This window comes from Aquarana catesbeiana, linkage group LG01, assembly GCF_042186555.1.
Source record: "Aquarana catesbeiana isolate 2022-GZ linkage group LG01, ASM4218655v1, whole genome shotgun sequence".
Lineage (NCBI taxonomy): Eukaryota > Metazoa > Chordata > Amphibia > Anura > Ranidae > Aquarana > Aquarana catesbeiana.
The window spans coordinates 776,715,718-776,738,418 of record NC_133324.1 but is presented as its reverse complement, the minus strand read 5'-3'; the positions used below and the strand labels follow the sequence as shown (position 1 = coordinate 776,738,418).

The following is a 22,701-nucleotide window of genomic DNA, read 5'->3' as shown; positions in this document are numbered from 1 at the left end:
TCATTTAAAAATGATGTTTTTTGCAAACTTTATTTTTATTGATACATGTCCCAGGGCAGTGCCCGGACCCCCATGACCATTGTATGCTCAATTACGTGCATATAAGCCTTCAAAATGGGCACTTGATTTTTCACGTTTGGGTCCAATAGGGTTTGTTATTTGGTTCCAAACTTTCGCGATGTTCAAAAGGTCTGATGTGAACCGAACAGGGGGTTGTTCGGCCCATCCCTATTAATTACATCATATGACCTTGTGCCTTTATGCAGCTGCCTTTTTAGCTTTTCAGACTCTAAGATGTTAATGTACAAAGATAGAGCAGGGAGGCTATGGTTGCATAGGTGTCAGGAGGCAGAGGAGAGCTGAATGGACTGAAAGTGATGGCTGTGAGGGTACTGGATACAGAAAAGTATTGGGAAGAGTGACATGATGAATGTAGTATGGGTACAGTTGTATTTATCTGCACAGGGGCCCTCTGTAATATCTGTGGGTGAGGGGGTTTATTTAAAAAATATTTATTGTTGTGTATGTCTATATATTGTAATATGGGGAGCCCGAGATGACCAGTCAGCCGCTTGCAAAAGTGAACAGTCCTTATTGCTCTTTCTTCAGCAAAAATAAAGCAAACATTTCATAATCCTGCTACAAAGCGAAAGAATGGCTCACCACCAATACACCAGTCCCATAGGTTTTTTGGTTCCCCTTTGCTTCATAGATACTGCAAATGCCACAGGAACTCAGCACAACTGTCTTAGTCTCCCAAGAGTCCACACCTTCTCACAGCTGTGGACCACTACACGTTCCCTCACAAACAAGTGTGGACTCCTCCCTGCCCTTTTTTAAGATTCCCTTGTAGATAGTTTAACCCCTCCAGGACCAAAGTCCCCAGAATAAGGGTTTGAGTCTCTTTCCCATCTCAGAGTCTCTCCAAGCCCCCAAATTCTGCGTCCCAAATGAGGACTTACCAGTCTAGAGAGTATTGTAAATCAGTCCTCTCCTCTTTCTGAGAGGACCTCTTTGGAATCCCTAACCATGCATGGGTGAGAACCCCGAGTACTAAAAAATGTGTCTAGAACCTGTAATATATATATATATATATATATATATATATATATATATATATATATATATATATATATATATACAATTGTGCTCATAAGTTTACATACCCTGGCAGAATGTATGATTTCTTGGCCATTTTTTAGAGAATATGATGAATGATAACACAAAAACATTTCTTTCACTCATGGTTGATGGTTGGCTGAAGCCATTTATTATCAAACAACTGTGTTTACTCTTTTTTAAATCATAATGGCAACAGAAACTACCCAAATGACCCTGATCAAATATTTACATTCCCTGGTGATTTTAACCTGATAACATGCACACAAGTTGACACAAAGGGGTTTGAATGGCTATTAAAGGTAGCCATCCTCACCTGTGATCTGTTTGCTTGTAATTAGTGTGTGTATAAAAGTTCAATGCGTTTCTGGACTCCTGACAGACCCTTGCATCTTTTATCCAGTGCTGCACTGACGTTTCTGGATTCTGAGTCATGGGGAAAGCAAAAGAATTGTCAAAGTATCTGTGGGAAAAGGTAGTTGAACTGTATAAAACAGAAAGGCATATAAAAAGATATCCAAGTAATTGAGAATGCCAATCAGCAGTGTTCTAACTCTAATCAAGATAGTGGAAAATGAGGGGTTCTGTTGAAACCAAACCACGATCAGGTAGACCAACTAAAATTTCAGCCACAACTGGCAGGAAAATTGTTCGGGATGCAAAGAAAAACCCACAGATAACTTCAGGTGAAATACAGCACTCTCTGAAAACATGTGGTGTGGCTGTTTCTAGATGCGCAATAAGGAGGCACTTGAAGAAAGATGGGCTACATGGGCGAGTCGCCAGAAGAAAGCCATTACTACCCAAATGCCACAAAGTATCCCGCTTACAATACGCCAAACAGCACAGAGACAAGCCTGAAACCTTCTGACACAAATTAATTTGAAGTGATGAGACCAAAATTGAGCTTTTTGGCCACAACCATAAACACTACATTTGGAGAGGAGTCAATAAGGCCTTTGATGAAAGGTACGGAGGTGGATCGCTGATGTTTTGGGGATGTGTGAGCTACAAAGGCACAGGAAATTTGGTCAAAATTGTTGGCAAGATGAAAGCAGTATGTTATCAAAAAATACTGGAGGAACATTTGCATTCATCAGCCAGGAAGCTGCGCATGGGACATACTTGGACATTCCAACATGACAATGATCCAAAATACAAGGCCAAGTCGGCCTGTCACTGGCTACAGCAGAATAAAATGAAGGTTCTGGAGTGGCCATTTCAGTCTCCTGACCTTAATATCATTGAGTCACTCTAGGGAGATCTCAAACATGTAGTTCATGCAGCCCAAGAATTTACAAGAACTGGAGGCTTTTTGCCAAGAGGAATGGACAGCTTTACCATCTGAGAAGATAAAGAGCCTCATCCACAAATACCACAAAAGACTTCAAGCTGTCATTGATGTTAAAGGGGACAATACACAATACATGGTATTAAGAACTGGGGTATGTAAACTTTTGATCAGTTGATTGTTGATTGATAATAGATGGCTCCAGCCAAACACTAACCAAGAGTGAAAGAAAAGTGTTTGTGTTCATCATTCATTTTCTCTGAAAAATGGCCAAGAAATCATAAATTCTGCCAGGGTATGTAAACTTATGAGCACAACTGTGTGTGTGTGTGTGTGTGTGTGTATATATATATATATATATATATATATATATATATATATATATATTTATATTTATTTATTTATTTTTTTTTAGTTATTATCTTTTTTAATAATTAATAGTATCATGGTGTACTTTGTGATGGCTCTAGATCATGTTTTCACTTATTTCATAAATATTTTACACATTGCAGTCATAATCCGGCCAGGTTGAAGTTAAAGTTCATATTCGATGTAAAATGGCCATGTAAACTTATGAGCACAGCTATATATATATATATATATATATATATATATATATATATATATATATAGGAAGGCAATATCACCACAACAGATAAACAAGAAGAACCTGTTGCTCTCTCTCTTTGAGGCCCAAGAGTGTCTACTTTTGCTGTCCAATGTAGCAGGTCACATTGCATAAGAGCATAGCAAGTAAAAAAAAATAGAAACCCTTGGGGACTCTTTTAAAGGTATACAGATAATGCCCCTTTCTCTCCAGTTTAGTTTCCTTTTGAGACTTAAAGCCAAAGACAGTCAACTTTTGCCAAGCATTTTTATTAGAAAAAATTACTTGCTCTGAAAACAATTTAACAAGGAACCATCCTAATTTGCAAGATAAAGACAAATTATATTGGCAAAAAAACATTATATTTATTTTTAAGTGAAGATACAAGCATGATATCTTTGTATTGAAGATGCCTTCCAGTGTTTAGGCTAAATGTTTTTGGCTGTACTGTGTAGCCATAGTTAAGCAGTGCTGCCAAGAATGAATAATGGGGGTATGTTACAGGCCCCCCAACCTGAAGGAGTAGGAGGAGCTGGACCTCTATCACAGTTAGAAATGGAAGCGAGGCAGGGAAATGTCATCATAATGGGGGACTTTAATTATCCCGATATTGACTGTGCAGAGGGGACAGCTCACTCATTAAAGGCTCGTCATTTCATTAATGTCTTACAGGACAACTTCATGTCTCAATTGGTGGATTCTCCAACTAAAAAGAATTCATTGCTAGATTTATTAATTACAAATGATCCAAGTCTGATCTCAGATGTGGCAATACGGGACAACTTGGGATCTAGCGATTACAGAATGATCACATTTAGCGTAAATCATAGGAAAAGGAGGCATGAGGGTAGCACAAGAACTCTACATTTCAAAAGAGCAAACTTTGCTGAACTGTGCTCAATACTACAGGACATCAGTTGGGAGCTAATCCTAGAAACATTGAAAATGGAGGAAAAATGGAAATGCTTAAGGAACATATTAAACAAAGGTATCATACAGTGCATTCTAATGGCTAATAAATATAGAAGAGTGAAGGTTAAATCTGGGTGGCTAAACCGTAATGTAAAAATTCTTATTAGAGAGAAAAAAATGGACTTTAACCGCTTGGCGACCAGCTGTTGTTATTATACTGTGGCAAGGTGGCACGATCCCACGAATCACCATAGCTTTAAGTTGGCTCAGGAACTCACTATTGTGGACATGCGCGCGCTGCTGGTGGCACGATCCCTCAAATCACTGTAGCTGTAAGTCGGCTCAGGAACTCGCTATTGTGGGCATGCGCGCGCTGCTGGAGGCACGAGCACGCTCCCATTCGCCAGCAGGGGAGCCAATCAGCGGGTCCGGTGGACTTGATTTCCACCAGCTACCCGCGATCGTTCCAAAAAACAGAGATGTGCCTGTGTAAACAAGGCAAATCTCCAATCTGACAGGGGAGATCACACAGATCCTGTCTTTCTGCTAAGCAGGAAGATGGATCTGAGTGTTTCCCCAGTCACACAGTCCCCCATACGGTTAGAAAACACCTGCAGGGAACACATTTAACTCCTTGATCGCCCCTGATGTTAACCCCTTCCCTGCCAGTGTCTTTAGTACAATAACAGTGCATATTTTTAGCACTGATTACTGTAATAATGTCACTGGTTTCCAAAAAAGTGTCAGAAATGTCATTTAGGTGTCCGATCTGTTCACCGCAACATTGCAGTCCCACTAAAAATCACTGATCGCCGCCATTACTAGTAAAATTAAATAAATAATAAAAATCCTATAAATCTATCCCCTATTTTGTAAACAGAAAGAAAGGGAGGTGTCATCCCAGTAGGCACTGTAAGTTTCTAAAGGTGGGCCCCCATCCCAATTTCTAGCCAAACACAAGCACCCCCTATCGGAGTGCAATACCTCTAACGGGACTTTATGGCGGGGTCACCTCTGGTAAAGTAGAAAGTAGTAGGAAATTTTTAAATTTTGTATAAAAGTATTAAAGTTTATTCATTAAACATTTCTTAAAAAACATTACCATGACCTAACCGTATATACAGTAAAAATGGATGCGTATAATGGGAAGATACAATTGTAAAGGAAAATTGACCAATTGCAATGATACAGGTAAATAACCAATAATCATAGAAACCCAACGTTTCGAGGTATGTAAAAAAGTTGACCTCTTCTTCAGGGGTAACGATAATTAGTCAGAGTGGGTGTTTCATCTAAGAAGTTAACAAAAAAGCAGAACAGAAATAAGTGAAAGAAATTCTCAGATATTCATAACAGGAGGCAGTAGAAAGCATTTTGGTTTGCATTACAAGGTTCAGTTCACATTTCAACAGTTGTTAACATCATTGGTAAATTCTAGGCATCTATAAGCAAGAAATTCATACTGACCCCTTGAAAATTATGTAAAACTTCCTAAGGACATTTCCAGCATCCAGTGCGACTTAAACAAATTGCCGTCCGTCACGGCCACACAGAAATCGCAAGACCAAGGTTGAAGCAGATAGAGAAAAGACCAAGTAAACCGCAGGAGTGAAAGCCAGGGTGGGCTGAGGTTGCTTCACAAAGGATGTCCCCCAAAAGGCGTAACAGACACAGTCCTCCCCTTTTCCCCTATGAGGGCTGGAAAAACAGCCTGCTTGATGGAGTATGGAAGGTGGGGGGTAATAGCCCGCTGTAATAAAAATATACTTCAATGAGGATCTCAGAGAAGAAACTAGTATAAGTACAATATTCATCTCCAAAGTAGAGGTAATATTGGGGTAAGCAGATACAGACCACCCAGAATTGTACATATCAGACACATACCTAAAAAGATATAAAGGTGAGTGGAATCAGGTCACGGATTCCAGTATTGAGCCAAAAGGAGATATTTTGATAAACCTCAAATTAAAGTGGGCCGAGGTCCAGAGGGGTCTGCAGGTTCCCTGGTTAGGTATAGGCCCGCATAAGTCTGCAGATTGAAGGGCACAACAGGGAAATGTTGTAAGTAAATCAATAATCAGACCTCTGCATGGTTAGCAAGAATCCCAGTCAAAAATAGTCCTAAGGTTTACCTGCTTGTCTTAGCTTCCTCCAGGCACGTCTGTGTGGTATAGGAAACAGCTGATGAGTGCAGCGTCAGCAAGGTTTAAATCTGTGTGTGCTGGAGTGGGAGTTGGTGCCCAATCAGTAGCCTGATTGGCTGAGCCAGGGGTGGGGGGCGGTCTAGAGAAGGGAGGCCAGGACGTGTCTGTAAAGGACATCCCCCGGGCGGAGCGACGTACAGCGTCATCTCCACGATGCACTCCCTGGAGTGGAACCATCCACAACAGGGCGGAGATGGACCAATGCCGAGGCGCAGCGCTCGGCGGGGGGCGGAGCCAGCGCGACGTGGAGAGATCCCCCATACGTCTAAAGGTCCCGCAGCGCAAAGCTGGCGTGCCCGCTGTCATGGAAACCCATGCCACAGACTGCCAGAGAGAGGGGAGGCCGGGTGCGCTCAAAAGAGAGCGCATCTCAGTCTCCCCCGGGTGCGCTGAGTGAGCTGACACACAGCCCAAGCCTGGGAGAATTGAAGGGGAGAGTGAGGGTGATGGATTGTAAAGTAGGAAGGGGGAGGAGCAAACGACCGACAGTTAGAGAGTGCAGGCATGAAGGAAGGAATGAAGGGAGAGATGGAGATGACAGTAAGTGAAAAGAACAAAGGAAAGGGAAAGGGGAAAAAAGGAAGGAAACAAGTTGGGACTCAGAGGAAAAGAAGGGAGAAAAGCTGGTGTAAAGTGCAGGAGAAAAGAAAAGGGAAAAGGGAGGGTGTGTGCAGAGGAGGAAAAGAAAAAAGAGGAAGAAAAGAACCGAAGAGAAAAGGGAAAGGAGAAGAAAGAATGAAAGTGCATGCTGTGAGGATTACCAACACTTGGTGAGTTTATCTGTGTAGTCGAGAGGGGCAGTCCCACTGAATTAGAAAAAGGTCCTAAAATCATAAAACAAGGTTATTGTGTCATACATTGAACAATATGTTACATCAAGGGCCAGACAGAAACAAGCATATTCAAATTAAAGATACAGTCCTAGTGGTTCATGTGTCCTGTTGGTTTTAAGGACTATCCCCAAGAACCTGGGGTATATTGATAGTCCCGTATAGATACCCGATTGCTATATTCTGAATGAGGGGTACCAAAGGTCCAAGTGGGACAAAGGGCTGCATCAGTTTGATTGAGGGGGTGATTTTATTATAAGGACTCCCATTCGGATCCTCCTGAGGAGAATCCCTCCAGGAAGGGTCTGAAGGAAGTAGTAGCATTAAGGCCAGGTGGCATGGTCGCATTTAAGCGAAAAATCCACCTTTGTTCGGCCTGCATTAATGTTTTATTGGTGTCACCCCCTCTTATGCCAGGATGTATTCTGTCTAGGATCAGGAAGGAAATCTTTGGAGTGATTCCTTCATGTAGATCTCTCACATGTCTACCCAAAGGGAGGCTTGGGTTACAAGCCTGCATGGATAAGATATGTCGATAGGCACGTTGCCAGAAGGGCTGAATAGTTTTGCCCACGTAAAAACAGAAGCAGTTACATAGAAGTAGGTACACTACATTAGCTGTTTGGCAATTCGCATAGTGTTTAGGGCGGTAGCGTTCCCCATTTGGGAGTGTTATGTTGCGCGTGGTGTTCATAAACCGGCAGTAGTTACACCCACCACAGGTGAATGTACCAGGATATTTGCATGGATCCTGGTGTCCGGAATCATGATATTCACTGGACACCAGGTAATCCTTGAGAGATCTCGCTCTTTTGAATGTGAAGACAGGGTGTTTACTCACATAGGGGCCTACAGTGGGGTCCATTGAGAGAAGATGCCAGTATTTGTTGGCAATTTTTTTAAAAATTTCATGTTGGTTACAATATTTTGTTATAATCGAGATTGGATTTTTTTTATTAGTGTTTTTAGAAGATGGGTTGTAAAGCAGTTCTTTCCTAGGTCTCATAATTGCCCGATTGTAGGCCTTTTTAAGGCAAGATTTGGAGTAGCCCCGAAGTAATAGTCTCTCTCTCAGGAGATCTGCCTCTCTTTTGAAAATTGTGTCGTCTGTGCAATTTCTCCGTGTCCTCAAATACTGACTGAAAGGGATGGATGCGATTAAGGGTGATGGATGAAAGCTGCTGGCATGTAATATAGTATTGCCCGCTGTTGGCTTCCTATATAAACTGCTGCTAATACGCCCCCTGTCGTCTTTGTAGATAATTACATCTAAGAAGGTTATGGAAGAGTTGTCAAAAGTCATTGTAAAGCTCAAGTTAAAATTGTTTTTGTTTAGGCATTCTAGGAAAGGTTTGAGTAGATCCTGTGGGCCATCCCAGACAAGAAGGACATCATCGATGAATCTGAGCCATAGGCTCACATTCATCATGAAGGGGGCCATATCATCGGATTGGTTGATCATGCGCTCCCACTCCCCCAGGTACAGGTTGGCATACGATGGGGCACAGGAAGTCCCCATCGCTACCCCCTGCACCTGGAGGAAGTGGGAGCCATTGAAAGTGAAGTGATTGTGCCGTAGGATATAGTCCAATGAGTCCAACAAAAAATCGCCCATTTTAGGATTGAATCTATTGTCTTGTAAGATAGCCTGTCTGATACAGCTTAGACCCTTAGTGTGGGGAATTGAGCTGTATAAGGCCTCCACGTCGATTGCCACCAAGGTCGACGTGGGGGGATGGCCATTCCGTCCAAGATCTGGAGTAAGTGGGGGGTATCACGAAGATAGCTGGGAAGGTTGGTCACAAAAGGGCGGAGATGCCCATCGATGAAGGAACTGAGGTTCTCTGTTATTGAGCCATTCCCCGACACTATGGGTCTTCCTGTAGGTCTTTTAACACATTTATGCAGTTTCGGTAGGGCATAAAAAGTAGGGATCTTGGGTTGTTTAGTTCTAATAAATTCCCATTCTGATTTGCTAATCACCTGTTGTTCAAAGGCTAGATCTACTAGGGAATAAAATTCCTGTTTGAACTTGGTAATCTTATTGGCTGCGATCTTACAATACCATTTTTTGTTTTCAAGAATTTTCATGCACATCTCCACATATTGTGTATTATCCATGATTACAATGTTGCCCCCCTTGTCGGAGGGCTTTATTGTTATGTGTGGATGATCACGTAGTTTTTTGAGGGCAGCCCTTTCATCGTTAGATAGATTGTCGCTTTCCTTGGTATTGGTTCTAATCCTACAGATTTCCTTTCCTACCAATTTAACAAACGCTAGGACGTTGGAATTGGTATTCAAGGAGGGAAATTTATCGGATTTCTTCTTAAATTTTGGTATGGGGGGAGGTTCCGTCTGGTCGAAACGACCTAACAGGTGTTCTAGGTCGATCTGGTCGATCAAATCAGGAGATTCGTTCTCCTCCAGTAGACTGACCAAAGTGTCTAGGGCCTTCAATTCCTGTGACTCAAAGTTAGGTTGAGCCGGGATTGACTTAGAGTACATCTGTTTAAGGATCAATTTGCGTGCAAACAATTGGAGATCTTTTATGGCTTCAAATTTGTTGATGTTATGATTGGGACAAAAACTCAGTCCCCGTGAGAGGACTTGCAGTTCAACATAAGAAAGTTCATATGTGGATAAATTTACCACATTTAGGACATTTAAACCTTGGTCAGACATCTTTAAGGCCCTATCATCTCCATTCCCATGTCATAGTGGGCCGGTATTGTTACCGCCCGTTGCTCCACCGCGCTCATGTGTTGTGCTTGGCTGTGTTGCAGTGGTGCCTGTGGTCGTCAATTTAGGGAAGAGGGAGGTGATCTCTTGTTGGGAGGTTGAGGGTACTGTGTGTCTCGTTATTGAATTTTTTTGGGTTCCCGCAGTGCCCTGATGTTGGGAGGGGGTATCATGGGTTTCCGTAATGCGTCTTTTAGGATATTTCCCGTTGGACCCACTTCCATTTGAGCCGCGTTTAGATTTTTGTGATCTATAAGGTCTATTTTGTCCTCCCACAGAGTGTGAGGATATTGAGGAGGCATCTGATAAATCAGACTCGTTAAAGCGTGGTTTGGTTTTAAAGTTAGACTTGGGTCTTGTTTGATTAGTTTTCCAATTGTAAGCTTTGTGTTCGGAGAAAGCTGTGCGGTCTCGTAGGAATTTGTTTTCCTTTTTTATCAGTATATTTCTGTTAAACTGTTCTAGATGTGCGTTTAGGTCATTGTCAAGTTGGATGAAGGAGGTATGAGTTTTGAAAGGTGTCAGAAGAGCATAGAGGGATTCCAGCTCCTTGTCCGTTTGTTTAATAATCCCTCTATATTCCTCTATAAGGAGTACCATCATTTCCTGTGAGCAAGCTGATAATTTGCTTTCCCAGGCTTGTTTGAAGGACGGGTCCACATGTTCCATTGTGGGGAAGATCTGGATCCGCAAACCAAACGGATTAATATTGTTCCTTATGTACAGTTGAAAGAAATGTATGTGCCAATGATTTGTCGATTTTTTTTCCAGGAGTCTTCTGAGATTTGTGAAAATCTGAGATAGCTCCGACTCTTTCTGTTCCTTTTCAGAGAAATTTTTGTATAGCCCAGACATGGTGTTGTCCCAATTTTTCCCAGCATAGTTGGTCATGGTGAAAATTATCAGGTAAGGATAAAGTAGTTAGTGAAGTGGAGCAGCGTCTAAGGGAGACTACCAGGCGAGGAGATGGGTATTTTCTACCCTAATTATATAGAAAGAAAGGGAGGTGTCATCCCAGTAGGCACTGTAAGTTTCTAAAGGTGGGCCCCCATCCCAATTTCTAGCCAAACACAAGCACCCCCTATCGGAGTGCAATACCTCTAACGGGACTTTATGGCGGGGTCACCTCTGGTAAAGTAGAAAGTAGTAGGAAATTTTTAAATTTTGTATAAAAGTATTAAAGTTTATTCATTAAACATTTCTTAAAAAACATTACCATGACCTAACCGTATATACAGTAAAAATGGATGCGTATAATGGGAAGATACAATTGTAAAGGAAAATTGACCAATTGCAATGATACAGGTAAATAACCAATAATCATAGAAACCCAACGTTTCGAGGTATGTAAAAAAGTTGACCTCTTCTTCAGGGGTAACGATAATTAGTCAGAGTGGGTGTTTCATCTAAGAAGTTAACAAAAAAGCAGAACAGAAATAAGTGAAAGAAATTCTCAGATATTCATAACAGGAGGCAGTAGAAAGCATTTTGGTTTGCATTACAAGGTTCAGTTCACATTTCAACAGTTGTTAACATCATTGGTAAATTCTAGGCATCTATAAGCAAGAAATTCATACTGACCCCTTGAAAATTATGTAAAACTTCCTAAGGACATTTCCAGCATCCAGTGCGACTTAAACAAATTGCCGTCCGTCACGGCCACACAGAAATCGCAAGACCAAGGTTGAAGCAGATAGAGAAAAGACCAAGTAAACCGCAGGAGTGAAAGCCAGGGTGGGCTGAGGTTGCTTCACAAAGGATGTCCCCCAAAAGGCGGAACAGACACAGTCCTCCCCTTTTCCCCTATGAGGGCTGGAAAAACAGCCTGCTTGATGGAGTATGGAAGGTGGGGGGTAATAGCCCGCTGTAATAAAAATATACTTCAATGAGGATCTCAGAGAAGAAACTAGTATAAGTACAATATTCATCTCCAAAGTAGAGGTAATATTGGGGTAAGCAGATACAGACCACCCAGAATTGTACATATCAGACACATACCTAAAAAGATATAAAGGTGAGTGGAATCAGGTCACGGATTCCAGTATTGAGCCAAAAGGAGATATTTTGATAAACCTCAAATTAAAGTGGGCCGAGGTCCAGAGGGGTCTGCAGGTTCCCTGGTTAGGTATAGGCCCGCATAAGTCTGCAGATTGAAGGGCACAACAGGGAAATGTTGTAAGTAAATCAATAATCAGACCTCTGCATGGTTAGCAAGAATCCCAGTCAAAAATAGTCCTAAGGTTTACCTGCTTGTCTTAGCTTCCTCCAGGCACGTCTGTGTGGTATAGGAAACAGCTGATGAGTGCAGCGTCAGCAAGGTTTAAATCTGTGTGTGCTGGAGTGGGAGTTGGTGCCCAATCAGTAGCCTGATTGGCTGAGCCAGGGGTGGGGGGCGGTCTAGAGAAGGGAGGCCAGGACGTGTCTGTAAAGGACATCCCCCGGGCGGAGCGACGTACAGCGTCATCTCCACGATGCACTCCCTGGAGTGGAACCATCCACAACAGGGCGGAGATGGACCAATGCCGAGGCGCAGCGCTCGGCGGGGGGCGGAGCCAGCGCGACGTGGAGAGATCCCCCATACGTCTAAAGGTCCCGCAGCGCAAAGCTGGCGTGCCCGCTGTCATGGAAACCCATGCCACAGACTGCCAGAGAGAGGGGAGGCCGGGTGCGCTCAAAAGAGAGCGCATCTCAGTCTCCCCCGGGTGCGCTGAGTGAGCTGACACACAGCCCAAGCCTGGGAGAATTGAAGGGGAGAGTGAGGGTGATGGATTGTAAAGTAGGAAGGGGGAGGAGCAAACGACCGACAGTTAGAGAGTGCAGGCATGAAGGAAGGAATGAAGGGAGAGATGGAGATGACAGTAAGTGAAAAGAACAAAGGAAAGGGAAAGGGGAAAAAAGGAAGGAAACAAGTTGGGACTCAGAGGAAAAGAAGGGAGAAAAGCTGGTGTAAAGTGCAGGAGAAAAGAAAAGGGAAAAGGGAGGGTGTGTGCAGAGGAGGAAAAGAAAAAAGAGGAAGAAAAGAACCGAAGAGAAAAGGGAAAGGAGAAGAAAGAATGAAAGTGCATGCTGTGAGGATTACCAACACTTGGTGAGTTTATCTGTGTAGTCGAGAGGGGCAGTCCCACTGAATTAGAAAAAGGTCCTAAAATCATAAAACAAGGTTATTGTGTCATACATTGAACAATATGTTACATCAAGGGCCAGACAGAAACAAGCATATTCAAATTAAAGATACAGTCCTAGTGGTTCATGTGTCCTGTTGGTTTTAAGGACTATCCCCAAGAACCTGGGGTATATTGATAGTCCCGTATAGATACCCGATTGCTATATTCTGAATGAGGGGTACCAAAGGTCCAAGTGGGACAAAGGGCTGCATCAGTTTGATTGAGGGGGTGATTTTATTATAAGGACTCCCATTCGGATCCTCCTGAGGAGAATCCCTCCAGGAAGGGTCTGAAGGAAGTAGTAGCATTAAGGCCAGGTGGCATGGTCGCATTTAAGCGAAAAATCCACCTTTGTTCGGCCTGCATTAATGTTTTATTGGTGTCACCCCCTCTTATGCCAGGATGTATTCTGTCTAGGATCAGGAAGGAAATCTTTGGAGTGATTCCTTCATGTAGATCTCTCACATGTCTACCCAAAGGGAGGCTTGGGTTACAAGCCTGCATGGATAAGATATGTCGATAGGCACGTTGCCAGAAGGGCTGAATAGTTTTGCCCACGTAAAAACAGAAGCAGTTACATAGAAGTAGGTACACTACATTAGCTGTTTGGCAATTCGCATAGTGTTTAGGGCGGTAGCGTTCCCCATTTGGGAGTGTTATGTTGCGCGTGGTGTTCATAAACCGGCAGTAGTTACACCCACCACAGGTGAATGTACCAGGATATTTGCATGGATCCTGGTGTCCGGAATCATGATATTCACTGGACACCAGGTAATCCTTGAGAGATCTCGCTCTTTTGAATGTGAAGACAGGGTGTTTACTCACATAGGGGCCTACAGTGGGGTCCATTGAGAGAAGATGCCAGTATTTGTTGGCAATTTTTTTAAAAATTTCATGTTGGTTACAATATTTTGTTATAATCGAGATTGGATTTTTTTTATTAGTGTTTTTAGAAGATGGGTTGTAAAGCAGTTCTTTCCTAGGTCTCATAATTGCCCGATTGTAGGCCTTTTTAAGGCAAGATTTGGAGTAGCCCCGAAGTAATAGTCTCTCTCTCAGGAGATCTGCCTCTCTTTTGAAAATTGTGTCGTCTGTGCAATTTCTCCGTGTCCTCAAATACTGACTGAAAGGGATGGATGCGATTAAGGGTGATGGATGAAAGCTGCTGGCATGTAATATAGTATTGCCCGCTGTTGGCTTCCTATATAAACTGCTGCTAATACGCCCCCTGTCGTCTTTGTAGATAATTACATCTAAGAAGGTTATGGAAGAGTTGTCAAAAGTCATTGTAAAGCTCAAGTTAAAATTGTTTTTGTTTAGGCATTCTAGGAAAGGTTTGAGTAGATCCTGTGGGCCATCCCAGACAAGAAGGACATCATCGATGAATCTGAGCCATAGGCTCACATTCATCATGAAGGGGGCCATATCATCGGATTGGTTGATCATGCGCTCCCACTCCCCCAGGTACAGGTTGGCATACGATGGGGCACAGGAAGTCCCCATCGCTACCCCCTGCACCTGGAGGAAGTGGGAGCCATTGAAAGTGAAGTGATTGTGCCGTAGGATATAGTCCAATGAGTCCAACAAAAAATCGCCCATTTTAGGATTGAATCTATTGTCTTGTAAGATAGCCTGTCTGATACAGCTTAGACCCTTAGTGTGGGGAATTGAGCTGTATAAGGCCTCCACGTCGATTGCCACCAAGGTCGACGTGGGGGGGATGGCCATTCCGTCCAAGATCTGGAGTAAGTGGGGGGTATCACGAAGATAGCTGGGAAGGTTGGTCACAAAAGGGCGGAGATGCCCATCGATGAAGGAACTGAGGTTCTCTGTTATTGAGCCATTCCCCGACACTATGGGTCTTCCTGTAGGTCTTTTAACACATTTATGCAGTTTCGGTAGGGCATAAAAAGTAGGGATCTTGGGTTGTTTAGTTCTAATAAATTCCCATTCTGATTTGCTAATCACCTGTTGTTCAAAGGCTAGATCTACTAGGGAATAAAATTCCTGTTTGAACTTGGTAATCTTATTGGCTGCGATCTTACAATACCATTTTTTGTTTTCAAGAATTTTCATGCACATCTCCACATATTGTGTATTATCCATGATTACAATGTTGCCCCCCTTGTCGGAGGGCTTTATTGTTATGTGTGGATGATCACGTAGTTTTTTGAGGGCAGCCCTTTCATCGTTAGATAGATTGTCGCTTTCCTTGGTATTGGTTCTAATCCTACAGATTTCCTTTCCTACCAATTTAACAAACGCTAGGACGTTGGAATTGGTATTCAAGGAGGGAAATTTATCGGATTTCTTCTTAAATTTTGGTATGGGGGGAGGTTCCGTCTGGTCGAAACGACCTAACAGGTGTTCTAGGTCGATCTGGTCGATCAAATCAGGAGATTCGTTCTCCTCCAGTAGACTGACCAAAGTGTCTAGGGCCTTCAATTCCTGTGACTCAAAGTTAGGTTGAGCCGGGATTGACTTAGAGTACATCTGTTTAAGGATCAATTTGCGTGCAAACAATTGGAGATCTTTTATGGCTTCAAATTTGTTGATGTTATGATTGGGACAAAAACTCAGTCCCCGTGAGAGGACTTGCAGTTCAACATAAGAAAGTTCATATGTGGATAAATTTACCACATTTAGGACATTTAAACCTTGGTCAGACATCTTTAAGGCCCTATCATCTCCATTCCCATGTCATAGTGGGCCGGTATTGTTACCGCCTGTTGCTCCACCGCGCTCATGTGTTGTGCTTGGCTGTGTTGCAGTGGTGCCTGTGGTCGTCAATTTAGGGAAGAGGGAGGTGATCTCTTGTTGGGAGGTTGAGGGTACTGTGTGTCTCGTTATTGAATTTTTTTGGGTTCCCGCAGTGCCCTGATGTTGGGAGGGGGTATCATGGGTTTCCGTAATGCGTCTTTTAGGATATTTCCCGTTGGACCCACTTCCATTTGAGCCGCGTTTAGATTTTTGTGATCTATAAGGTCTATTTTGTCCTCCCACAGAGTGTGAGGATATTGAGGAGGCATCTGATAAATCAGACTCGTTAAAGCGTGGTTTGGTTTTAAAGTTAGACTTGGGTCTTGTTTGATTAGTTTTCCAATTGTAAGCTTTGTGTTCGGAGAAAGCTGTGCGGTCTCGTAGGAATTTGTTTTCCTTTTTTATCAGTATATTTCTGTTAAACTGTTCTAGATGTGCGTTTAGGTCATTGTCAAGTTGGATGAAGGAGGTATGAGTTTTGAAAGGTGTCAGAAGAGCATAGAGGGATTCCAGCTCCTTGTCCGTTTGTTTAATAATCCCTCTATATTCCTCTATAAGGAGTACCATCATTTCCTGTGAGCAAGCTGATAATTTGCTTTCCCAGGCTTGTTTGAAGGACGGGTCCACATGTTCCATTGTGGGGAAGATCTGGATCCGCAAACCAAACGGATTAATATTGTTCCTTATGTACAGTTGAAAGAAATGTATGTGCCAATGATTTGTCGATTTTTTTTCCAGGAGTCTTCTGAGATTTGTGAAAATCTGAGATAGCTCCGACTCTTTCTGTTCCTTTTCAGAGAAATTTTTGTATAGCCCAGACATGGTGTTGTCCCAATTTTTCCCAGCATAGTTGGTCATGGTGAAAATTATCAGGTAAGGATAAAGTAGTTAGTGAAGTGGAGCAGCGTCTAAGGGAGACTACCAGGCGAGGAGATGGGTATTTTCTACCCTAATTATATAGAAAGAAAGGGAGGTGTCATCCCAGTAGGCACTGTAAGTTTCTAAAGGTGGGCCCCCATCCCAATTTCTAGCCAAACACAAGCACCCCCTATCGGAGTGCAATACCTCTAACGGGACTTTATGGTGGGGTCACCTCTGGTAAAGTAGAAAGTAGTAGGAAATTTTTAAATTTTGTATAAAAGTATTAAAGTTTATTCATTAAACATTTCTTAAAAAACATTACCATGACCTAACCGTATATACAGTAAAAATGGATGCGTATAATGGGAAGATACAATTGTAAAGGAAAATTGACCAATTGCAATGATACAGGTAAATAACCAATAATCATAGAAACCCAACGTTTCGAGGTATGTAAAAAAGTTGACCTCTTCTTCAGGGGTAACGATAATTAGTCAGAGTGGGTGTTTCATCTAAGAAGTTAACAAAAAAGCAGAACAGAAATAAGTGAAAGAAATTCTCAGATATTCATAACAGGAGGCAGTAGAAAGCATTTTGGTTTGCATTACAAGGTTCAGTTCACATTTCAACAGTTGTTAACATCATTGGTAAATTCTAGGCATCTATAAGCAAGAAATTCATACTGACCCCTTGAAAATTATGTAAAACTTCCTAAGGACATTTCCAGCATCCAGTGCGACTTAAACAAATTGCCGTCCGTCACGGCCACACAGAAATCGCAAGACCAAGGTTGAAGCAGATAGAGAAAAGACCAAGTAAACCGCAGGAGTGAAAGCCAGGGTGGGCTGAGGTTGCTTCACAAAGGATGTCCCCCAAAAGGCGTAACAGACACAGTCCTCCCCTTTTCCCCTATGAGGGCTGGAAAAACAGCCTGCTTGATGGAGTATGGAAGGTGGGGGGTAATAGCCCGCTGTAATAAAAATATACTTCAATGAGGATCTCAGAGAAGAAACTAGTATAAGTACAATATTCATCTCCAAAGTAGAGGTAATATTGGGGTAAGCAGATACAGACCACCCAGAATTGTACATATCAGACACATACCTAAAAAGATATAAAGGTGAGTGGAATCAGGTCACGGATTCCAGTATTGAGCCAAAAGGAGATATTTTGATAAACCTCAAATTAAAGTGGGCCGAGGTCCAGAGGGGTCTGCAGGTTCCCTGGTTAGGTATAGGCCCGCATAAGTCTGCAGATTGAAGGGCACAACAGGGAAATGTTGTAAGTAAATCAATAATCAGACCTCTGCATGGTTAGCAAGAATCCCAGTCAAAAATAGTCCTAAGGTTTACCTGCTTGTCTTAGCTTCCTCCAGGCACGTCTGTGTGGTATAGGAAACAGCTGATGAGTGCAGCGTCAGCAAGGTTTAAATCTGTGTGTGCTGGAGTGGGAGTTGGTGCCCAATCAGTAGCCTGATTGGCTGAGCCAGGGGTGGGGGGCGGTCTAGAGAAGGGAGGCCAGGACGTGTCTGTAAAGGACATCCCCCGGGCGGAGCGACGTACAGCGTCATCTCCACGATGCACTCCCTGGAGTGGAACCATCCACAACAGGGCGGAGATGGACCAATGCCGAGGCGCAGCGCTCGGCGGGGGGCGGAGCCAGCGCGACGTGGAGAGATCCCCCATACGTCTAAAGGTCCCGCAGCGCAAAGCTGGCGTGCCCGCTGTCATGGAAACCCATGCCACAGACTGCCAGAGAGAGGGGAGGCCGGGTGCGCTCAAAAGAGAGCGCATCTCAGTCTCCCCCGGGTGCGCTGAGTGAGCTGACACACAGCCCAAGCCTGGGAGAATTGAAGGGGAGAGTGAGGGTGATGGATTGTAAAGTAGGAAGGGGGAGGAGCAAACGACCGACAGTTAGAGAGTGCAGGCATGAAGGAAGGAATGAAGGGAGAGATGGAGATGACAGTAAGTGAAAAGAACAAAGGAAAGGGAAAGGGGAAAAAAGGAAGGAAACAAGTTGGGACTCAGAGGAAAAGAAGGGAGAAAAGCTGGTGTAAAGTGCAGGAGAAAAGAAAAGGGAAAAGGGAGGGTGTGTGCAGAGGAGGAAAAGAAAAAAGAGGAAGAAAAGAACCGAAGAGAAAAGGGAAAGGAGAAGAAAGAATGAAAGTGCATGCTGTGAGGATTACCAACACTTGGTGAGTTTATCTGTGTAGTCGAGAGGGGCAGTCCCACTGAATTAGAAAAAGGTCCTAAAATCATAAAACAAGGTTATTGTGTCATACATTGAACAATATGTTACATCAAGGGCCAGACAGAAACAAGCATATTCAAATTAAAGATACAGTCCTAGTGGTTCATGTGTCCTGTTGGTTTTAAGGACTATCCCCAAGAACCTGGGGTATATTGATAGTCCCGTATAGATACCCGATTGCTATATTCTGAATGAGGGGTACCAAAGGTCCAAGTGGGACAAAAGGCTGCATCAGTTTGATTGAGGGGGTGATTTTATTATAAGGACTCCCATTCGGATCCTCCTGAGGAGAATCCCTCCAGGAAGGGTCTGAAGGAAGTAGTAGCATTAAGGCCAGGTGGCATGGTCGCATTTAAGCGAAAAATCCACCTTTGTTCGGCCTGCATTAATGTTTTATTGGTGTCACCCCCTCTTATGCCAGGATGTATTCTGTCTAGGATCAGGAAGGAAATCTTTGGAGTGATTCCTTCATGTAGATCTCTCACATGTCTACCCAAAGGGAGGCTTGGGTTACAAGCCTGCATGGATAAGATATGTCGATAGGCACGTTGCCAGAAGGGCTGAATAGTTTTGCTCACGTAAAAACAGAAGCAGTTACATAGAAGTAGGTACACTACATTAGCTGTTTGGCAATTCGCATAGTGTTTAGGGCGGTAGCGTTCCCCATTTGGGAGTGTTATGTTGCGCGTGGTGTTCATAAACCGGCAGTAGTTACACCCACCACAGGTGAATGTACCAGGATATTTGCATGGATCCTGGTGTCCGGAATCATGATATTCACTGGACACCAGGTAATCCTTGAGAGATCTCGCTCTTTTGAATGTGAAGACAGGGTGTTTACTCACATAGGGGCCTACAGTGGGGTCCATTGAGAGAAGATGCCAGTATTTGTTGGCAATTTTTTTAAAAATTTCATGTTGGTTACAATATTTTGTTATAATCGAGATTGGATTTTTTTTATTAGTGTTTTTAGAAGATGGGTTGTAAAGCAGTTCTTTCCTAGGTCTCATAATTGCCCGATTGTAGGCCTTTTTAAGGCAAGATTTGGAGTAGCCCCGAAGTAATAGTCTCTCTCTCAGGAGATCTGCCTCTCTTTTGAAAATTGTGTCGTCTGTGCAATTTCTCCGTGTCCTCAAATACTGACTGAAAGGGATGGATGCGATTAAGGGTGATGGATGAAAGCTGCTGGCATGTAATATAGTATTGCCCGCTGTTGGCTTCCTATATAAACTGCTGCTAATACGCCCCCTGTCGTCTTTGTAGATAATTACATCTAAGAAGGTTATGGAAGAGTTGTCAAAAGTCATTGTAACTGCTTTACAACCCATCTTCTAAAAACACTAATAAAAAAAATCCAATCTCGATTATAACAAAATATTGTAACCAACATGAAATTTTTAAAAAAATTGCCAACAAATACTGGCATCTTCTCTCAATGGACCCCACTGTAGGCCCCTATGTGAGTAAACACCCTGTCTTCACATTCAAAAGAGCGAGATCTCTCAAGGATTACCTGGTGTCCAGTGAATATCATGATTCCGGACACCAGGATCCATGCAAATATCCTGGTACATTCACCTGTGGTGGGTGTAACTACTGCCGGTTTATGAACACCACGCGCAACATAACACTCCCAAATGGGGAACGCTACCGCCCTAAACACTATGCGAATTGCCAAACAGCTAATGTAGTGTACCTACTTCTATGTAACTGCTTCTGTTTTTACGTGGGCAAAACTATTCAGCCCTTCTGGCAACGTGCCTATCGACATATCTTATCCATGCAGGCTTGTAACCCAAGCCTCCCTTTGGGTAGACATGTGAGAGATCTACATGAAGGAATCACTCCAAAGATTTCCTTCCTGATCCTAGACAGAATACATCCTGGCATAAGAGGGGGTGACACCAATAAAACATTAATGCAGGCCGAACAAAGGTGGATTTTTCGCTTAAATGCGACCATGCCACCTGGCCTTAATGCTACTACTTCCTTCAGACCCTTCCTGGAGGGATTCTCCTCAGGAGGATCCGAATGGGAGTCCTTATAATAAAATCACCCCCTCAATCAAACTGATGCAGCCCTTTGTCCCACTTGGACCTTTGGTACCCCTCATTCAGAATATAGCAATCGGGTATCTATACGGGACTATCAATATACCCCAGGTTCTTGGGGATAGTCCTTAAAACCAACAGGACACATGAACCACTAGGACTGTATCTTTAATTTGAATATGCTTGTTTCTGTCTGGCCCTTGATGTAACATATTGTTCAATGTATGACACAATAACCTTGTTTTATGATTTTAGGACCTTTTTCTAATTCAGTGGGACTGCCCCTCTCGACTACACAGATAAACTCACCAAGTGTTGGTAATCCTCACAGCATGCACTTTCATTCTTTCTTCTCCTTTCCCTTTTCTCTTCGGTTCTTTTCTTCCTCTTTTTTCTTTTCCTCCTCTGCACACACCCTCCCTTTTCCCTTTTCTTTTCTCCTGCACTTTACACCAGCTTTTCTCCCTTCTTTTCCTCTGAGTCCCAACTTGTTTCCTTCCTTTTTTCCCCTTTCCCTTTCCTTTGTTCTTTTCACTTACTGTCATCTCCATCTCTCCCTTCATTCCTTCCTTCATGCCTGCACTCTCTAACTGTCGGTCGTTTGCTCCTCCCCCTTCCTACTTTACAATCCATCACCCTCACTCTCCCCTTCAATTCTCCCAGGCTTGGGCTGTGTGTCAGCTCACTCAGCGCACCCGGGGGAGACTGAGATGCGCTCTCTTTTGAGCGCACCCGGCCTCCCCTCTCTCTGGCAGTCTGTGGCATGGGTTTCCATGACAGCGGGCACGCCAGCTTTGCGCTGCGGGACCTTTAGACGTATGGGGGATCTCTCCACGTCGCGCTGGCTCCGCCCCCCGCCGAGCGCTGCGCCTCGGCATTGGTCCATCTCCGCCCTGTTGTGGATGGTTCCACTCCAGGGAGTGCATCGTGGAGATGACGCTGTACGTCGCTCCGCCCGGGGGATGTCCTTTACAGACACGTCCTGGCCTCCCTTCTCTAGACCGCCCCCCACCCCTGGCTCAGCCAATCAGGCTACTGATTGGGCACCAACTCCCACTCCAGCACACACAGATTTAAACCTTGCTGACGCTGCACTCATCAGCTGTTTCCTATACCACACAGACGTGCCTGGAGGAAGCTAAGACAAGCAGGTAAACCTTAGGACTATTTTTGACTGGGATTCTTGCTAACCATGCAGAGGTCTGATTATTGATTTACTTACAACATTTCCCTGTTGTGCCCTTCAATCTGCAGACTTATGCGGGCCTATACCTAACCAGGGAACCTGCAGACCCCTCTGGACCTCGGCCCACTTTAATTTGAGGTTTATCAAAATATCTCCTTTTGGCTCAATACTGGAATCCGTGACCTGATTCCACTCACCTTTATATCTTTTTAGGTATGTGTCTGATATGTACAATTCTGGGTGGTCTGTATCTGCTTACCCCAATATTACCTCTACTTTGGAGATGAATATTGTACTTATACTAGTTTCTTCTCTGAGATCCTCATTGAAGTATATTTTTATTACAGCGGGCTATTACCCCCCACCTTCCATACTCCATCAAGCAGGCTGTTTTTCCAGCCCTCATAGGGGAAAAGGGGAGGACTGTGTCTGTTACGCCTTTTGGGGGACATCCTTTGTGAAGCAACCTCAGCCCACCCTGGCTTTCACTCCTGCGGTTTACTTGGTCTTTTCTCTATCTGCTTCAACCTTGGTCTTGCGATTTCTGTGTGGCCGTGACGGACGGCAATTTGTTTAAGTCGCACTGGATGCTGGAAATGTCCTTAGGAAGTTTTACATAATTTTCAAGGGGTCAGTATGAATTTCTTGCTTATAGATGCCTAGAATTTACCAATGATGTTAACAACTGTTGAAATGTGAACTGAACCTTGTAATGCAAACCAAA

The 22,701-nt window shown here is 43.5% G+C and overlaps 4 long non-coding RNA genes across 4 annotated transcripts; 1 reads left to right on the top strand and 3 right to left on the bottom strand.

Moving 5' to 3' along the window:
- Positions 1 to 5,593: 5,593 nt before the first annotated feature.
- Positions 5,594 to 7,333, bottom strand: LOC141123591 (uncharacterized). The gene is made up of 3 exons (XR_012240751.1): positions 6,062 to 7,333; positions 5,814 to 5,958; positions 5,594 to 5,679 (listed from the first exon to the last, which is right to left on the bottom strand). It is a non-coding gene; the product is annotated as an uncharacterized lncRNA (long non-coding RNA).
- Positions 7,334 to 11,183: 3,850 nt separating this feature from the next.
- LOC141123483 (uncharacterized) lies at positions 11,184 to 13,223 on the bottom strand. The gene is made up of 3 exons (XR_012240750.1): positions 11,952 to 13,223; positions 11,704 to 11,848; positions 11,184 to 11,569 (listed from the first exon to the last, which is right to left on the bottom strand). It is a non-coding gene; the product is annotated as an uncharacterized lncRNA (long non-coding RNA).
- Positions 13,224 to 17,374: 4,151 nt separating this feature from the next.
- Positions 17,375 to 18,813, bottom strand: LOC141123379 (uncharacterized). Its single transcript, XR_012240748.1, has 3 exons — positions 17,843 to 18,813; positions 17,595 to 17,739; positions 17,375 to 17,460 (listed from the first exon to the last, which is right to left on the bottom strand). It is a non-coding gene; the product is annotated as an uncharacterized lncRNA (long non-coding RNA).
- Positions 18,814 to 20,670: 1,857 nt separating this feature from the next.
- On the top strand, positions 20,671 to 22,410 carry LOC141123275 (uncharacterized). The gene is made up of 3 exons (XR_012240746.1): positions 20,671 to 21,942; positions 22,046 to 22,190; positions 22,325 to 22,410. It is a non-coding gene; the product is annotated as an uncharacterized lncRNA (long non-coding RNA).
- Positions 22,411 to 22,701: the final 291 nt, after the last annotated feature.